The 19570-nt window shown below is 37.7% G+C and overlaps 1 protein-coding gene across 2 annotated transcripts in view; it reads left to right on the forward strand.

The window, feature by feature from the left end:
• Positions 1-19570, forward strand: part of LOC133992905 (PTB domain-containing engulfment adapter protein 1) — an 83280-nt gene that overhangs the window by 17600 nt on the left and 46110 nt on the right. For both annotated transcript variants that reach the window (XM_062431700.1, XM_062431697.1), the window contains exon 2: positions 16597-16681. The gene's annotated coding sequence lies outside the window, so the exon portion shown is untranslated. The remainder of the gene's footprint in view (positions 1-16596; positions 16682-19570) is intronic.

A 19570-nucleotide genomic window follows, 5' to 3' on the forward strand; every position in this document is an offset into this window, starting at 1 on the left:
AGAAATAGAGGAAACGACTATAATTTTAACCTCAAACTTTTTATTACTAAGACTGAAGTTTCAGTTTCAGGGAATGAAAAACGCCAACAGTAACAAATGGAGCTCTCACAGCGTTGTCTTTTTTATAATGGACTGTCATTTGCTAGGAACGGCCCGTTTCCTAATCACTTTAGAAAACCCAAAGAACTGCTTTGAAACTTCCCATGTCATGAGGAAAATTAAAAGTTAGAAATTTCAGACACTTAGTTGAGGTCCTTAGTCACACTGGTGTGACCAACAGAGTGCCACTTCTTGAGGGGGAAACAGAATATGAGTGAATGGTCACGCTCTGCACCCCTGCTCCATGTGCAAATACCCTACATTTGCTTTTGCATATTTTTGATAGCTCCTCTGACCATGATGTTCCTCTGTCACTTCAAGATGGATTGTAGGGTGAAGCTTCAATATGTGGGAAATGTTCCAAGACTTATATTCATCCTCATTGCTGGTGTCTCATAAAAGATGTGCATTTAAATTATACTTGTGTTCAGGTGACACGTTTTACAAATGGAGGATCTCTAGCTTTACTACACACAAGCGATGGCTATTCACACTCCTGTCGCCTTCCCAAAGCACATTTTTTTGTCCTTATCTTGACCTTTAAAAGCTGTTGTCCTGACTTTGTCATTGGGTTCAGCAGCCCAGACTCATCCTCTTCCCTCTCAGTCTTCTCTCTCTCTGCCATGCTTTGCAGTTTCACCCCTGATTGTGTTCCCTTCATCTGTCACAGTCCCCCCAGCTGTCTGAGAGGAACAGACAGTGATGGATGCTAATCACTTTGCCTGTGTGCCCATCCACCCCGCCGTCTATAGTCGACAGGCTCAGCCCAGGCTTCCCCCTTTTAGTCTATGAATAAAGGAGATGATGTCCTCATTTCTAAAGCCATTGTCACAGTTAGAAATGTACCTGTACCCCATTGTAGTTGATCTAAGACATAAATGGCAAAGCATGAAATAGAAATAAACACACAGTAGGGTCCAAAAGGGTTCAACACTTGTGGAAGTGCTCCGACTTTTACATCCTACTGTATGTAAAACATGGAATGATATTTTTCATGAATCATTTCGATCCAATTAAAAATTCATATCAAAAACCTTGTTCCCGTAGCCGTTTCTCTCTCTAATGCGAATTACAAAACTAACTTCTGCTGGCATGTGAGACCTGTAGTGTACTCTATTATTCATAAATTGTTTATAAAGTGCAGGAAATTACTTTACAGAGCTAGAGATAAGTCAAATATGTCCAGTATTGATCTTTTTGTGGCCCAGAACCATTTATTTACTTAGCGTAAGATGAAGTATTGGCTAGGAGAGGTCTCTTGATAAAGCTACCTGAAAATAACCACTTTGATGTTGGCAAGGCTCGGTGTCGTGTTTGTTTGCACAGATGGCTTTGTTGTGTTCATTGCGGTGGTTTGTTGCTTATGATAATGGCATGAATTATTTCAGGGCAGCTGTTTAAAATTCATGTTGTTGAAAGGCTGACAGTTCGTAACACCTTTTGTGACATGAACTTTGGTTAAAGAATATGATTTTTGACTTTTTAAACACTTTGGTAAAAAAAAATATCTCTTTCTCTGTTTATCACTGAAATAACAAAACAATTGCTTTGTGGTTGGCTCATAATGCATTTTGGCGAAATCATGAATATACAGTAAGGAAGCGTGTTTTACACTTCAAAACAAAGCACTGAGTTTGAGTGCTTTCCTGCAGCCCTGGTTTGGAATTCTGAAATCCATTTTCTATAATGAGCTGCTGAATTCCTTTTGTCAGGAAACATTTCAAGCAATTAAATATTGATGAAAATCGCTCACATGGCAGTAGTTGAAGGAGAACATCAGTCCTCTGGAAGTGTTGAGTGATTGCTTTGGTCTTCCAGAAACATGGTGGAAAGAAGACTGGGTGAAAACTGCTGGATATTAAGTGTTCTTTTATAATTTTCTGTTGTGATCCTAGTAATATTTGTTTGTAGTTGGTATTTAATTTGTTTCTATCCGTGGATGTCTGTAAATATATGGTCTCATCTATGTGTTTACAAAGGATGAGAATGCTAGGCTAACAGTCCATCAGCTGTGTGATTTTTATATCTACGTTGTGACATCTTTCATAGCGCACAAACATCATAAACACATCTGTCACCTGCCCATCACTGTGCTTTTAAACCAGAAACACAGTATTTCATATAGTCTATGGGCTACACACAGTATGGTGTGGCTATGCTAACTAGCTGCTAACCACCATGCATTTTGTATCCATGGAGTCCTGCTGAGAGTGAGCTACACATGCTGCTGTAAAGACCTCCTGAGGAGGTAATAGAAACTGTTTGCTGATTCATTTTGAAAGCTTAACAGCCAATAGGGATACTCCAACCCTGGGCTAGTTGACCAATAATGTAACTTCATCACTCAGTGAGTCAGTGGCTACGTGAACTTGGACGCTAATATTCCACTAATTATCATAATAATAGACCAAACAGGTTGAAAGGGCTGATAGAGTAAATATATTCGCATTTTTGCCTCGTGTGGGCAAGATTTAGGTGACATGACGGTAAAGAGTGTGCGTGTGTGTGTTTGTGTGTGTGTGTGTTAGCAGCTGCAAATGCAAAAACAACTCCTCAGACCCAAGCCAAATGTCTGTATTCTGCTTGTCACCTGCTGATTTAAAACGAAGGGATTTAGCTTTGAAATTGGCAACAATGGGTCAGCCTAAGATTAACTGACTTAAGGTGGACAAGCTATTCTCCTAGGAGTGACTATCTCAGCCACACCTCAACAGAGAGCAGAGAAATGTCTGTCTGCTGAGCCTCTTCCAAGTGCTCAGTACCCCCACCTCCTGGTAGGAAACCCTGATGTATTCATTACTTTTGCAAACACTAGAACATATTAGATCATATCCCATGTGTCAAATGGTTGACCTGAAATCTTCAATCGGAATGATTTCAATCAAAATGGAAAAATAATTGTGCATATAACCACAGGTAGTGACTCAATGAGTCAGTGATGTACAGATATTCGAGTCAAAAGCAGCGTGATTTGCTTTCTCAGTCTTGAAGGCTAAAACAGCTCTGAGTGATGAAGAGTTCTTAGACATTTTAACCTTTTTTTTTTCTCTTTTGGCTTCTGAACCAAAACAGACAAATGAAGAATGAACACAATAATCACATTATTTTTTTAATTTCAACTTCTTAAAACCCTTGGTGACATCTTCAACTTTATTATTTGGTTTGTCTGTTTCTTTAATATCACCTTGAATACTTACCTACAGTGGATTATAGAAGTGTTAGTTAGAAGTTATATGTCCCTCACATTTGAACAAATAAATGCCACATTCTGTGGCTGCAGTTCTGACATATTTGATGTAGAAATGTGGAAGAAACAGACCTTGAACTCGGACACAGCTACAGTATTTTGTCTTTCTTTTGGATCTCACTGAGCCTGACGGTAACAAGGTTTACCAGTCATTGAAGTGTATTGACCTGAAAGCTATTTTTCTACATTGATTCAGTAGGCACCATCTTTGTGGAAAAGTGCCACCATTATTTGTCTTTCTTTCTTTCTTTCTCAAGGCTTATTCATCTTGGCTTACAAATGACGAATGATGAGTGTGGATCGCAGGACTGTCAAAGAGCATGACATCGTTCATTTGTTACAGGATGCAGCATTAAAATGTGGACGTAGGTTCTACCCTCAATGTAATAGATCTACACTGGTGTTAAAGCTGTAATGGGTCATACATTAAAAATAGACTAGAAGACACAGGGTAAATCATCATAACGTGAACAAACTCAAATGTCAAATGATTTTTTCTCATTATGCCATAAACATTTGTGACACTGCTGACATATGGATAATGTCATTTAAATAGCTGCTCATCTGTAAAGCCCTGTGGGGAGGATGCACAGTATAAACCGTTCTTGTGTTTTTTCTGTGTTCTTATCACACATACACCATTAGTCAGACAGCTGTTCTTTACAGGCTGTGGCATTGTTATCTGGAGTGTGATAAACACAGTATACAAGAGTGAATTAATGCAGTTGACTTAGTATTACTTGAACCAGCTCTAATGTGCTTACTGCTCATGTGCGTGAAATACAAAACAACGACAATAACTATTTTTTTTTTTAAATCTAAATGTGAGCTTAATAAATCACTCTCCATTGGGAAATCATTTTTGGTTGAGGTCTTGAGTTCGAGGTCCGGGTAAGAGCCGAGGAATCCTGACCTTTGAGTTGAACCACTAAATCAAGATGAGCTGAAAGAAGTCTGAAAACGTGTTTCGCCTGCCTAGTTACCCTCAAGGCTATTTCCTGTCAGCCGCAGCATACACTGACAGAGAAGGATAGCCCCTTGGCAGATTGTTTTGGCCACTGGCCCATACATGCATCGAGCTTTAAAGTTGGCATAAGGTCTGTCTTTCACCATGTGAGTGGAATCCACTCCAGTGAAGTTCAGTTCATGCTGCTTTGATTCGCACACTGTGAAGTGAGTCTTCTGTGCAGCACTTTGCTTTCTCTTTGTGGATTCATTCATAGAAGAAGTTTGAAAAGAGAGTGAACTTGAGTATCCATTTTTCCGGCAAGGAGTTCAATACAATCAACTATTAGTGCGCAGCCAGCATATCTCCAGTCTAGAAATGAATTCAGAGAGCGTTGTGGGTGCAGATAAGGATGAGCTTGTACAGAATCGGTCGTTTGAGCACACTTTTACTCCTAGAGACATGATACACAACGGAATTAAGCTCAATATATAAAGATTCATGTATTTTTCAAGTGGAAACACCAGCAATGTTCCATCACATGAATCACAATCATGTCATAGAATATGATGAGTGCACAGTCAAGAACAAAGTAAAGACAGAGTGTACAGCACATCCAAAAATCTTCTACAGGTGCTACAAAAAATCAATCTGAAAGCAAAAGTCAAGACAAAATATCAGCACATTGTCCTGCTCCCATCAAATTTAATTAAACAGAGCAAATCTGGCATACAGGGACCTTTGTCTGGCACTGTCAAACAAACAAACAAAACAATCCCCACAGTTATTACAGATAATCTCCTAGTTGCACTAAAATCACTCTTTTAGCATTAGCTAATGACTATCTAATCTAAAACAATTCCCAGATGGAATGAGATAATGAAAGTCAGGAATATATTATTTAAATCTCTTTTTATTTTCTGAATAATGTGATGTATAATATATTTTATGTGTGCAAGAAATGTGAAGGAGTCGATTTTACTTATCGTTTTTCCAATTTCAGCAGATGCACATGCCTAAAGGGCTGTTAACAAGTCAATGCATTCAGTTCAAATCAGTGATTTTCTGTTAATTGATCAGAATAAAGAATGAATGAGATGTCCACTGCAAGGACTTGTTCACAGGTGACTTTAGAAATAGTTGCTAAACGAAGCAATTAAGGTTGATATGGATTTCAGGTGATATCGACCAGGTCTAATCCATGCAGTGTGACCATTGAAAACTGTGTATTCAGTAAGTGGTTTACTAAAAATAACAATGCTGTAATCCATCTTAACGTCTTCCTTTGTTCCACTTATGAGCTTCCTTACTCTTTTAGTCACTTCTGTGTTTTGTGCTGTAGGAATTGCTCAATAATTTCCCCTTTATCGTGGGTCTTTAGAGTGTCACATTTCACACTGCTCTTCTCTCTCCTACACAGAAAACAATAAAGATAATGAATGAATGAATCCCTCCTTCACAGAGGCTCAGACCTGTTGTCTAACATGTTCCCATCAAATTCAAAATCAAAACTGAAGTCAGCTGTCAACACATCACAGCTGCTGTGATGCTTATAAAGGTCAACAGATTGAAAAGGTCACCCTTTCCCAGAATAGACTCGGAACATTCGGTGTAAAAAGGCGCCGCTGAGCTTTAACCTCGAGAAGAACCAGCAAATGTAGATGTGAGACTTCTGAGCGAATAATGCGAGGGTGTAAAAAATGCAGCTTAGCCTCTCCATGACACGACTCACTGTGAAGTGCAAATGTAGATGTCACTTTTCAGACAGGTTTATAGTATTAAAGTCAAAAATAGTAAAAATTATATATATATAACATATAATTTCACTTCAAGAAAATCATATTAAGTACTAACTTTATGTGTTAAAAAAATCTTTTGAGCGCTTTCTATAAGGCAGTTGACTTGTCTGACTGCGTGTCATATTTTAGGGGCTATTCAAATGTTCCACTTTTATCCATTAATGCTAATGATCAGAATTTACACAGTCTGAGTATGATTTAGTAAGCAACACTGAACAACTGACCAGTTGTTTCTTCAGTGTTGCTTGGTTCTTTTACACAGTTACGAGGCTGTTGCACAGGAAATGTTCTGGGCTGAGAGGAGATGATTTGTGAGGTGCTAGCTGCATATAAAAGCAGAGATGACCAGAGCAGAACCCTGTGGTGCTGGATTGACAACCTGGCCCTGGGAGACATGCAGGGAAATAGAGAGATTTTGACTCAAAGGCAGCTAATGTCTAACAGTAGCCTCAATGTAACAGTTTGCAACACATTTAGTAGAAAAAAGAATGTAATGTACAGAAGGTTGTATGTGACCATGATCGGCAGGAAGCCAAGAAAAGTAGTGAGTTTATATAATGCTTTTTATTTTAGAGGAAATACAGCTTGAAAACAAATTAAAAGACATGCTGAGCTTGTGTTTTTTTTGCTAATTAAAAGACTTAAATGAAAAATCCCTAAGTCATCAAATGTGCAAAGAGAAAAGTTTTTTTTTTTTTTAAAGTAGCTTCACAAACTTTAGACCGATCCCACTGAACATCCACATATTTTTCACCAGATGATCTAAGAGGTCTGACTCATTGCAGATAAGCCTGTCAGAATGATTGTGGAGCGAGGACACACAGTGCTTTTTGGATAATAAGCCTAATTTTGCAATCAATTCTAAAATCACCTGGCAGCCAATGCAGGGATCAGAGGCCAGGTTTGATGTCCTGAAATTCTCGCAGCCAGTCCCCCTGAGTGGGAATCAGACGAGATGAACTGTATAAATTTTCTGGGCTCAGACGCGTCTCAGCTGGAGTCTCACAAAATCCTGCTGGAGCTCAACTGAACCAAGTCTTTACTTGTTGGCACCCACAGTACAAGGAGAAGTACATTATTAGATGTTGAATGGATGATGTAAGCCTGATAATAAGACTGAACTGAGATTTACATCATAAGAGGGATCAATGTTTCTCATGTCAGTTGAAGATATATGACAATTAAGTTGTTATTACTGTAAGTCTGCATACAATAACCTGCATAGCTGTGTCAATCACTATTTTTAAGCAGTTAATCTTATTGTTGAAGCTCTTATTCTTATGGTAATTGACAGAACATTAACTATATAATCAATGAATTATGCAAGTATCTTTCTTTTAAGTAGACATGTTTAAAAAGTACTGGTTTCAGTGTTTTTCTATTAATGATAGTAAAGTGAATATATTTGAGTTTTAGACTGTTGCTTGGATATATAATGACATTTGAAGATTTATTTTCATTTTTATAATAATTTCATAAACCAAAAGTAATAAAGAAAATATTTTTGGAAGGGAATTAGTTGCAGCTCTAGGTTACTTTAATTAAATGTTTTCATCTGGAGAAGCGGCTGTGACCTTTACTAAAAGCACACCAGCTTGAATTGTTTTGTCACAAGTGTCTCTTATCCGGATAAAATTAAGGTGAGAATTAAGATACTAATCTGCAGCTATTTTCATAGTCTATTAATCGTGCAAGCAAAATCCAATATTATTGCTGTTCCAGTCTGAGAATTAGGTGCTTTTGCTCATCTTACATTAGAGGAAACAATATATTTGGGAGTTTTGGAGTGTTGGTCAGGCCAAAAAAAGTCATCTGAAGACATCAATTTAGGATTTGAGAAACTGGAAAATTTGGGCATCCTTCTCTTTTTCCGTTTTTCCATTTTTTTTTTTACCATTTTCAAATGATTAACTGAGGAAACAAATACCCAGATGAATTGATAATGAGAGTAATGATGATGCTCCTAAAGCTGTTTGGTAACTGCCAAAAAACCCAAGAAGGAAAATCACTTTTTTAAAAAACTTTTGGGACATTTTTATGCTTTTTTTGGACAGCAGTAGCTGAGCTATGACGGGAAACGAAGGAAGAGAGAAAGAGACGGGGAATGACATGCAACAAAGGTCTGCTGCTGTAATCAAACCTCACACATTGTGTTTACATGGCATGCATCTTAACCACTAAACTCTCGGGAGAAACACCAGAACATCAAGCTTTAGAAGTTTAGTAACTAGTATCCAGAAACTACAAACAGATGGATGAATCGTGTTTTTGAGCTTGGAACAGCAAACACAGCTCTCCCTAACACAGATCGTTGGCTTCTCACCCAAACGGATCATACAGTGGTTGAACTAGACTGAATTAAATGACTTTTTCAACATCTTCAGATTCACTTTTTCTATAATCGCATGTGTTAAAATCACTTGAGCCGCTTCTTCCTCCCGCTTTAATAAGAAAGTGACACCACAGGTAATTTAACTTTCACTTAAGCTGCTGTTATCAGAGGAAAAACCCCTGTAGACGCTCCCAATGCAATAAAGTCACACTTAAAGAGAAGTGGTGAACATGGCATACAGTATGAAAGACACCTTTTCAACACCTCCGACACACTAAAACTCTTAAGTTCTCACTTCTATTACTAGTAGCACTTCAGCTTATTCTATTTTCCTTTCTTAAATCCACAAGTAGAACATTTATAATCCTGTTAACATTGTAGAAAATGTGGGGAAAGGTCAGGCTCCATTAGAAAACATACCTCTATTAAATGCTCAATAAGTACTCATGCAAACATCACAGCACCATGCTTAATGGGTTTAAATAAAGAAAACACTTAATGCCATTAAATACATCTGCATAAAATGGTGAATGTATTCATCCTCTTAAAAATATAGGACATTGAATACACATTTATTTCTAAAAAAAATAATGTTAGTTTGATTTATACCATTTCTGGTTCCAACACACCAAATGTCATGTCACTAAGATTTTACAGGGCAGTCAGCAATCAGTGTCTCCAGGTGTCCTTTTGTGTGTCAAACCTCTCAAAAACCTCTTCAGTATGGCTAAAAAGTGCTTTTCCATATTCCAATAATTTCTTTTACACATTTTCTCTGGCTGAAAATGACAAACAAGGTTATTTCTAGGACTAACAACCACAAAATGAGGGGAATTAAATTTGGCGTGGAAAATGGACGGGGTAGATATCCTTAGCAGTGTCATAGCTGCATAATATGAGTTTTATTAGATCATTTTAGCAGATTTCTTTTTTTTTTCTCCACTGAAGCTAAGAATCCTCTTTTCATCTTCCATTACCTGTAGCTATAGATGATCTCATATTAGCCCCAGCTGGGACAAGGGGGAACAGCAAGAGTCACTGACATTCAGAAACCTTCATCATCATGGGAAAAAAAAGAATGTGTTTGTGGGTCATCTGGCCTTTTTTCTTTACAAGTCTTGCGATACAATACCTGCCAGTCGAAGCATTTACAACGATTTGTTTCTAGTGAATGTTGGCACACGGCGACTACTGTATCTAAAAAGCATTGTCTGCTCGCGTCGCTCTCTCAGGTAGCTGCTCGAGTGTCAACACTGTGACAAAGAGAGAAAGCTCTTCTCGGCTTTGAGTGTAATGCTCAGTCAGGGGTATTTGTTGTCTGCTGAAACCCTGAAACCACATGAGAAAACAGTAGAATTCACTTACACGCTTTGAAGTAAACATGTTTACCGTCGTTAGTTATACTCATGTGGAGGACTTCTAGCAAATGTTTATTCTGAATTGGGGAGTTGTGCTGATAATGTGTTTTTCTTATCAATAATACAAATCCCCTTGTTGCATTAGCTTGTCAGCTGATGGTCTTGCTGTGTGCTCGCCGAGGGAGAACCTGATAAATTCTTGTGTGGTCACATGGAGTTACAGTTCAACCTAGCTTGATGGAAGTTGACATGGAGTATCAGTGAGTGTTTAAACTGGGTCAGGTTGTACATTAAAGCTGCTGTGGGCTTCCTTTCTTCTAATGCACACCAGAAGACATGCAAGAGGCCTCTGCTGCATCAGAATTCTCTGTAGCATTTGTGTGTGTGTGTGTGTGTGTGTGTGTGTGTGTGTGTGTGTGTGTGTGTCAGCAAGCTTTCTAGTCTTCTGAGATGCAGTATGTGACACGAGCATAAACAGTGTTAGCAACTCAATTCAATAGACTCATGCACAGACCTTATTTTATTCATTAGATATCAAACACAATTTTTTCTTCCTCATATGCTTTATTCATTGAATGACACCTGCCTCTTGGCTCCAACCCAGGTTATGAAAATATATATATTTATATATTTTTTTTACCTCCTGGATCTCATTTCTGAACGTTTTACTCTACAATTTGTTTGCTGAGATCTGGGATTCAGAGAAATAACAAACACAAACATTTTAAAACAGAATAGTAATAAAAACGAGTGCAAACCTCCATAAAGAAATGTTTTTAAAGTGTTTTTTTTAATAATCAATAGATCAGGTTTGAATCAAGATATCAAAGTTATCTGATTCCAGCTTCTCCAATGTGAATATTTTCTGGATTATTTAGCCTTCTATAAAACTAAATACTTTCGTACTGTTTTGATGTCAAAAGATTAAAAAAATTGAGCTGAATGCTTGGAAAAAATGCTGCCTGACAGTCTAAAGTCAGTGCGTCAGCCTGCTCTGAATGCTTTGTTTGCAATGTTAGCGCTACTTCCTCCTCTTAATGACATCACATTGTTCCTGAGGGTTAACAGAGCGGCTGCATAGAGGGCCACTATAAGATAAAGAAGTTGTTTTGAATTGTGAATCATGCAAAGCTACTCTGGTTGAGTCCAAGACTAAGAATATAGAGCAGGAAATGAGCATAATTGGTCCCCTTTAATTGATGTTCCAAAAAAATAATAATCATTTTGAACCTCATGTGTATTAATTGCTTCTTCGTCTTCACTTCTGTTGTTGTTCCTCGTTTATTTTGCATTTTTTGTATTAGTATTTCATCTAATGACTTTTTTCTAGTTGTGTACACAATATAAATGACTGCTGAAAACGGATTGTAATAAAATGTCATTTAAACAAACAGATTGTGAATACTATATCTGATTGTCTGGCTACTTCCGTTGTTTGCTTTCTGGACTTTATTGCCGAGTCACCTCGTCCCCTGTTCTCAGCAATAAAGCTGGTGAATAAAATGTTGTCATAAACAACATGAATGATGGCTCAATTCATAAAAAATAAGATCCAAGCTGTAAAAAATGACTTTTCCATTACCAGAATTATCAGTGACCTGGAAGCTAAAGTCTTATTTAAAGTATGATTTGGTTGAAATCTCCATTGGAGGATTTCTCAAGAGCTGCACATGAACTCCTGTGTATTTCTGGATGGTGTTATTTAAAGCACACATACATAATCTTTCCCCATTGTCATTTAATGCTGTGAGAGCGTTAATGTTCCATGAAGGATGAGCTATTTCGAAAGCCTAGGAGTCATAAAGTCTCCTCTGGTTATTTTTGGGCAATCTATTTCCTAAAATGTTTCAAAAAACCGGACTTGCCTGTGCTTTCTGTGTGTTGGTCAGGTTGCAGGTTTAAAATGCCAGCTTGCACCTTCTGTATACAGAACGTGACATCTGCAATGCAGGCAGTGTTCTTCCCCTAAGGATTTAAGAGGGGCCGAAGCCAGGCTGGTGCAATCTGTATGCCCCCCCCCGTCTCTTATCTACCACTACCAGCATGTTACATACTGGATCTGAGCTGCTGCCCACATGATGGTGTTTTGCTATCAGGAAGCTCACACTTTGGTACCCCACAGGGAAGGTTCAAGATCTCCAGGAAACTTTCATTTTAATGAGGATTATTACATCAGAGTGTACAAGGCGAGGTTGTTAAACCATGCTGCCCACTATGACAACCTGCACTACAAAAACTGACACTTCCACCTAATTCCTGCACCTCCTTCTGGGACCTCGAGAAGTAAAGAGCCGCTATCAAAGTGAACTTTACTCACTTCTCTGACTTCTTTTAGTATATTTTTTTGTATTAGTTTCACTGGATGAGTATTCAACTTATTCTGTAACAATTATCTTGTTTCTTTGTTGCTATTTCCCCTCCTTCGCCTACTGCAGCACTTGCCATCCAAAGAGTTTGAGCTAACGTTTTTTTGGGGAGCTTTTTGTGTGTTGGTCAGGTTGCAGGTTACAGCATTGTGTACAAAGAGATGTGCACTACATAGATATGCTCCTATTTAAATCTATACAGCTATTTACACAGGCTGCTTATCACTCGCTTTATGCATGCAACCTTAACTCGTTGCATGTTTTAAGTATATTTTGCACAGTTTTACATGCATAGCTGCAGCGATTCTGTATTGTGTGGGCTTTGAATGATGCCAATTGCCAAATTGTAGCTGACCTACTGTGCCTGAATGCATCTTGGGTATTGTCTTAGATGGAGGACTGAAGCTACTGTTGCTGCTCTGCTAACATGTTGCTTTCAGCTGTTTTGTAGGCTGCATAGACACACTGTTGCAGACTTTGAGGAGGATTGATGTTTCAGACTTGTAAATCCATTTGAGTCACAGTTAACACTTCAACCACTAGTTCATCTTAAACTGTCAACAGGTGTGCTTGGCTGCTGCATTGCTAATACTTCATTATATTGAGGAATGGAATGGAGTTTTGTTAATTATCACATTTATTTTATAATCTTAGTATCTTTAAAGCACTAATCACTTTGCATGGCTGTCAGTATCAGCCTACAATGCCACTGTAAATGGTTATTAGAAGAAAATATTTGTACATTTGGGTTGTGTGATGTTATTAGAAAACAACATTCATCACATAGTGAAATAACCCAAGTTATATAAATGACCAAAGTAGCCTAAATACCCCTAATGGACAATAACGGAAGCTAATAACAATAAACAACTACTGCACTTATGGGTGATTTAATGTTGCAATGAAATTAATTTAGACATTGTAACAATGTGTGAGTAAGAGAACTAAGAACTAATAAACTTGAAGTAACCATTAACATTTTTTTGTTTAGTTTATAACATCATAATGCATATTTCTCTTTTGGTGTTTCATTCATGAAAACTGAGTAAAACTACAGGCAAAATTAAACTAAATAGCATGTAAAAAAAAAAGGTAACATGGCAAAACAAAAATGAATAAATAACCAGTTAACAAAAAATAAGGTTTTACACACAAATGAATTATCTTCATTTGAACACATACATGTCCCTTTAACACACTCTGAGCCATTCAGCAGCTTCACTGTGCTTTCCTGCACTTCAGGCACGTTCTGCAGGTCATTCTCCTGTGCTCTTTTTATAATTGAATTACCACTTACAGTAGTTATCAGATCACATGTTGCCTAGCAACTTAAACAGTTCAAACAAACAACGCGGAAATAAATGCATATTGCATACGAGTACATTTTACCCGGTGGTGCTTACAGGTATTAATGGCTGTGCTTTTAATCTGGATTCATCTTCTCTATTTTTAACATCAGGGGTGCTGCACAGCATTTATTCAGGAAAAGTCAAAGACTGGAGGACATGAATACTTATTCAAACTTATTAACGTACAATTGAAAACCCTGTGGAGTTTCTAGTGTTAATATTGGACCATACACACAGACTTGACTTCACTTGAGACTCTATATCAAGGCTTGTTAATGTGATTTTGTTTTTGGAGTCTACTTTCTGCTTCGCTGTCAAAACCTGCCAAAGAGGATTAATCCAGTAGACCTCCCTCGCTCATAACAAGTAACCCCTGTCCTCGGGACTTCAAGCTTCTCGTTGCCAGTATATCTTAATTATGATTTTTGGGTGAGTGGCTTCCACTAATGAGGAGTTACAGGATAAATTAATTTCAATGAAAGAGTGCTATGATCCCCTGCCATTTTCTTTCATGTTTTTCCAATGTGTACTTATTACAGAGAAAGTATATTCTTTAAGGCATTTGTCTGACACTAGATACATTACAGACCAAACTATTCATCCCATAGCAAATATACTACTTTTAATTTAAATAATGGAATTGTTACAACTTGTCATAACATTAAGTTTCACAGTGTGCTCTGAATCTTAAACAGTTTGCTTGTTAACATTCATCATATAAAAAACCCCAAAAAACAGGAACTCATTGCTTGAGGCTGGATGCTGGATACAAATGACAGTTGTTTGTTTATTCTTCCCGAATGTTTCTGTGTAATATATATGCAATGCCAAAAGGCTCCCTCTTGTACACAAAAATGCTGAAGAAAATCCAATTTACATTATTCCTCAGCTGGAGATGGATTGGAGACATTCTTATCATGTCAGCTTTGTTTTTGCTGAGATGGATTTGAGTTTGGGAGGATATTTATTCTCAAGAAATAGTAAACAGCGGGTAGCGTTTCTCGAAATTTAATTTAAAAGGGGACATATCATGCTTTTTGTAATTTTTTAATATTTTCATACTGTTATGATGTTGGACGTCTGTGGTGAAAGGTCCAAAACTTGAGGTGAATGTAAGAAAAATGCCCCCTGAATGTCAAAAGCCAGGACTTTGTTTGCAATGATACCATAATACATTCAGACTGTTAATGCATGCCAACAAATGGCTGTCCATTATATAGCCTTAGTTACTAAGGTTGTTGCAATACTTGCATATTTCAGACTGGATCCAGGTTTAAACATTTTCAGACAAGTTTCAATTTAGAGAAAATAATGAGGAAAATAAGTGAAATCCTACTATCACTGTTTGTTTTAGTAATCTCTCAAGCTGCCAGAAGTTGGCCGGGATGCAGTTTCCGGACACTGGCTAATCAAAACAGAGTAGACTCTTAGCAGGGGGTGGGGGAGCCTTAAAGAGACAAGAGCTAAAACGGTCTGTTTCAAGATGGAAGCCGAGCCGAGGAGCTGAACAAAGTCCAAGTATTAGAAAAATAAGTAGTTTTAAAACTGTGAATCATGCAAAAACATTCCAGTTGAGCCCCAGGATATTAATATAGACTGGAAACACTTTAACAGAGTTTTCCTGTTTTAAATCATTTTTTTCCTAATCTACATAGTTGTTAGACTAATACTGGACAATTGCCACTTTTCATTACTGGAGGTGAAAAGCTTTTCTCTTGCTGTTAATGTGGATTTCAGATTTTTGCCCATGTGTCTGACCTGGGTGTTATTGAAATAGTCTTGCAAGGCTAAGTAATACATATAATACATATAAGGTCATAGTGAATGCTACAGTATACATTAACAACTACATACATACAAACAGTTACATGCATGCATAAAACCTGTGTGTACCTGGATGACCTCCAGCAGTATATCTACAGAATCTCGCTCATAGTCAGGCAAATGAATGCAGGACCTTCCACTTTCCTGCACACTCTTTGCCCTTTCTATTTATCTCTGAATGTCATTTGCAACAAATTCCTAAGGCACTTCTTTGATAACTATGCAATACTACAGGATAAGGCATAATAGGAAACTCTGGGTCCAATTTATCAAGTGAGCAGACAGGCCAGTCTGTTCTTGTAGGGGAAAAAAGTGTTCCTTTTAAAGGCACTAATTTTAACTTGGACATGAGTTACTAACATTTTTTAATCTTTCTGATGAAGGTTGGAGAATCTCCACAGTCCTAAAATGCTAAGCCAAGAGTTGTGTGAGAGGACTGTTGAGGGGTTTGAAGGTCTAGTAAAGATAAACCACAGTTAACGGTCTAGTGAACGGAGCCAGTTGTCATGTTGCATTTTTTTGGTTTCAGATTTGCCAGAGTGGTGATTATTATTATTTTTTTCACAGATTATTTTTTTATCATCGCATTTTTGAGAGCAGTTGATCAACGCTTTCGTTAAACTATTCATAAACACTGACAGCTCATAAACCTCCACATCTGACACAGCGCTATAAATTTAACAGCTTACGTGAATAAAAATGCTTTATAGCATTGAACAGAAGGAAAAGCTTATGGTGCTTGAATGAAAACATTTTTTCCTGTGCTACCAGTGGAAAGAGCTGAGTCAGTATCTCGCTCATCAAGTAATATTCTATTATTTATTTCATTTTCTTTGTATTTTTACATAAACTTATGTGTGTATCCTCAGTGTCCATTTGAAGTCCCTGTTGTCTAATAGGTATACTTTAGTAAAAGATTGACAGGTGATGTGTATCAGTGTACCTTTTATAGTGCTAGGCTTTCTTTTCCATCCTGTCAGCCTGAGGGATCGACATAATTTAGTGAAAAAAAAAAAAATCTTCACTTTGATCTTGAGAGTACACAGAAAAGAAGCTCTTCATCATTTATCGCAACCTTCAGTCTAAACACTGGTTATTTGTTTCAGTCTGGAACTAAAATTTGTTCCACTAAATGAAATTAATGAATAAATTTTAGGCAGATAAATAACTGCATAGATTTGATTAAATTGCTTAATGTAATCACTACAGAGTGCTCGCTCACAGCTAAAAGCTCGATCCTTGAGTGTTTTTTGTTCTTGTCTCTTCCCGCCTACAGAAAATGCAGCTCTAATGAGAAGCCATCAGCCTGTCGATGAGTGAGGCCAGCGAAGAAACCTGAACATCAACAGTCCACATTAACAGTAAGGCTCCATAATATCTGCTATCTTCCACACTACAAAGGCTGCCTATGAAGGTATCATTAGTCCACCTTCTACCCCCCCCCCCCCCCCCCCCCCCCCCCCCCCCCCGCCAATGCACAAGCACCTGCTTATTGTTCTGATCAGTGATTCTGTGTGATTGCAGGAACAAAAGACAGCTGCAGTAATGACATGTGGTAGCACTGGAGCACACACATCGCTCTGACGCCACATTCAGCTCTGTGTATTCTCGTCAGGGTCTTTTTGCTTTTTGATGGAGTGTAGACGGGAGTGGGATGACATTTTGATGCAATACTGTTTATCCTCTTAGAAACTGTTGCTTGTCAGTGACAGTTCCACTTTCTTCTTTTAAGAGCAACATTCAAATTCATACAGTACTTATAAATATAAAACAGACAGCGTTATAGTGTTTGTTATATACCCTTATTTTGCATTGTTTTGTTCTTTTTTTTTTTAAACCATTGCACCCTTTCATATAAAGTTTTATTATGCAGAACCCCACACACATCATGTCATATTATATAACATATATGAATTGATATCAGGATTTAATTATCAGGACTCATTCTCACTCCAGTAAAGAGTTTTATATTGCGGTGAAGATTTGCAGATAAATATGAACTAAAAATAAGCAATATATATAAAAAATTAAGTGTGCTAAGTGTTAAAATATGTCTCATTTGCGCTGTAGAAAAGAAACATTTATTTACCAACATATTCACACTTGACATCATGCATTGATTTTTCATTTACCTCTCTTAATGGTTTTTAAGTGGTTAACATCTTTGCCTCGAGATGTATCTCTAACTGAAATGGCATTATTGCCGCACTGTATAGCTTTTCCCTGCAGACGAGGTGTTCAAGTGTGGGACAGCTCGGTTCTCCTGTTCGCTAAAAAAACTGCAAGCACAGTGGATTCGTCTGTCAGCTCAGGTCCCATCACCTCAGGCAGCGTAGAGGGACGAGAGCTTCATTCCAATGCCTGCTGCGATTGTCCCTATTTTACCTGTGAAACTCAAAATGCTGGAAAGTTTGTTGCGTTACAATGACAACCAATGACAGCAACTATAAGTCATTTTTATCAGTTTTAGCTGTGTCAAAACATGTTGTATTTAACATGTCTGTCATATTGGCATCTTTCTCCATAAATATCCACAAGAAACTAAGTGATGAAAAAGAAAATGTCACATACCGTCTTATGGACTCTTTTACAGTCTACCATCCATACTCTCTGTTGCCCAGTTCACAGTCACATGCTTTCTTCCTATAATATGTCCAGACTACATGGTACTGTGTCTTCTCCAATTTGAGGTGTTATTTCAGAGGCACAGTCAGGTCAGAGAGTGATAAAGAGGCGGGCAAAATTAGGGTTTCATGCCATAAATGTGAAGCTTTGATGTTTTCTTGCCCTTAGAATGACAGCATTGTGGAAAAGAGGACAGTTTGTATGGTTGCAGTGGGCCTTTTATCATGTAAGTCCCATCCAAGGTTCGTGGACTTTCTGGCTTGTATTGAGGGTCTGGTCCACCTCATATGCACTTCTTGTACATTTCAAGTATGAGCGAGAGTAAACATGCATGAAAATAGAGCTTCCCAGGCTCTGCAAAGAAGGCAGTACATTCAAAACAGTTGCTGACAGTAAAATATGGCCTTGTATAAATGACTTTGGGCAGATTTTACATTAAAGATGGGGAATGTCTTATCATGCAGAAACAGGGGTGTAGATTACAAGTAAATAATTGAGGTGGATTTGGGCCATGAATGGGCCATTTAAATTCTTCTTAAAGATTTATGAGTGTGTCACACACACGTTAAAGTAGCATTTTTATTCTCTATGAAACATGTCCACAATCCTGAGGTGACCTGCTATCACACATCTTGCACTGTTACACTGTGTGAGTTTCTGTCTTACTGACACTGAAGATTTTCATCTTTTTCTTTTTTTTTCTTAGAATTGAGGTTGTTTACAACTTGAAACCTCATTTTGTTTAAAGAGTTCTTCAGATTCAGGAAGGTTATGTTCCAGAGAGCTGAGCAAGCGAAGGAAGAAATCATTTTCTGCTGGTTTTGAGCAGGCACTGGGTATACTTGTTGCCATCTGGGATGCAGCGGAAGGGTTCATTCATCATGGCTCCAGATGATGGCACTTTGACAGATTTGTATAATCTTTATCCAAACATTTTGAAGAAGCGGCTGTGCCCCTTCAAATATGTCGTGCTCTGTCAGCTGTTTCCTCCCCATAAAAATTCAAATAGTCCATTTGAGAACTGGTGCGGAACAATTAATCAAAATTGTATCAAAATCACAATATGGCCTACTGCTGTTGTCAAACTGCAGGAGGTGCAATATTTGTTAAAGAAATGTGAGTCAAAATACCTTTTTAAATTACACATCATATTCTACAGACTTAAGAAAACATTTGTTTATTACAGACCCCTGCAAAAATCACACCATCATTCCCCCTAATATCTCAAATCATCTCAAGTCAAAATGATCCCAGTTAGATATTTTTTCAGAATTGTTCAGCCCTGTTGTGAAGCAGACTTTCCCATCAGATCCTAAACTAGAATAACTACCGTGAGACCAATAAAGAGTCCTGTACCCAAAACATTAATGCTGTATGATACAAAATAATGCTTTCCCATGTTGACTGCTGTCATGAAAGTTGAGCAGGTTGTGAGTTGTTGGTGAAATAGGGACATGCAGTTTTTCAGTTTCAGGAAATTTTACTAAATAGAATAGAATAGACTTTACTATCATTGCACAAGATGTACATAGAATGAAATTTGCTGAAAATACACAGTAATAAATACACAAACACACACACACACACACGTCCATAATCATCTCAAATCCATAAATATATATGAA

The sequence above is a fragment of the Scomber scombrus genome, chromosome 13 (assembly GCF_963691925.1).
Source record: "Scomber scombrus chromosome 13, fScoSco1.1, whole genome shotgun sequence".
In the NCBI taxonomy this organism is placed as follows: domain Eukaryota; kingdom Metazoa; phylum Chordata; class Actinopteri; order Scombriformes; family Scombridae; genus Scomber; species Scomber scombrus.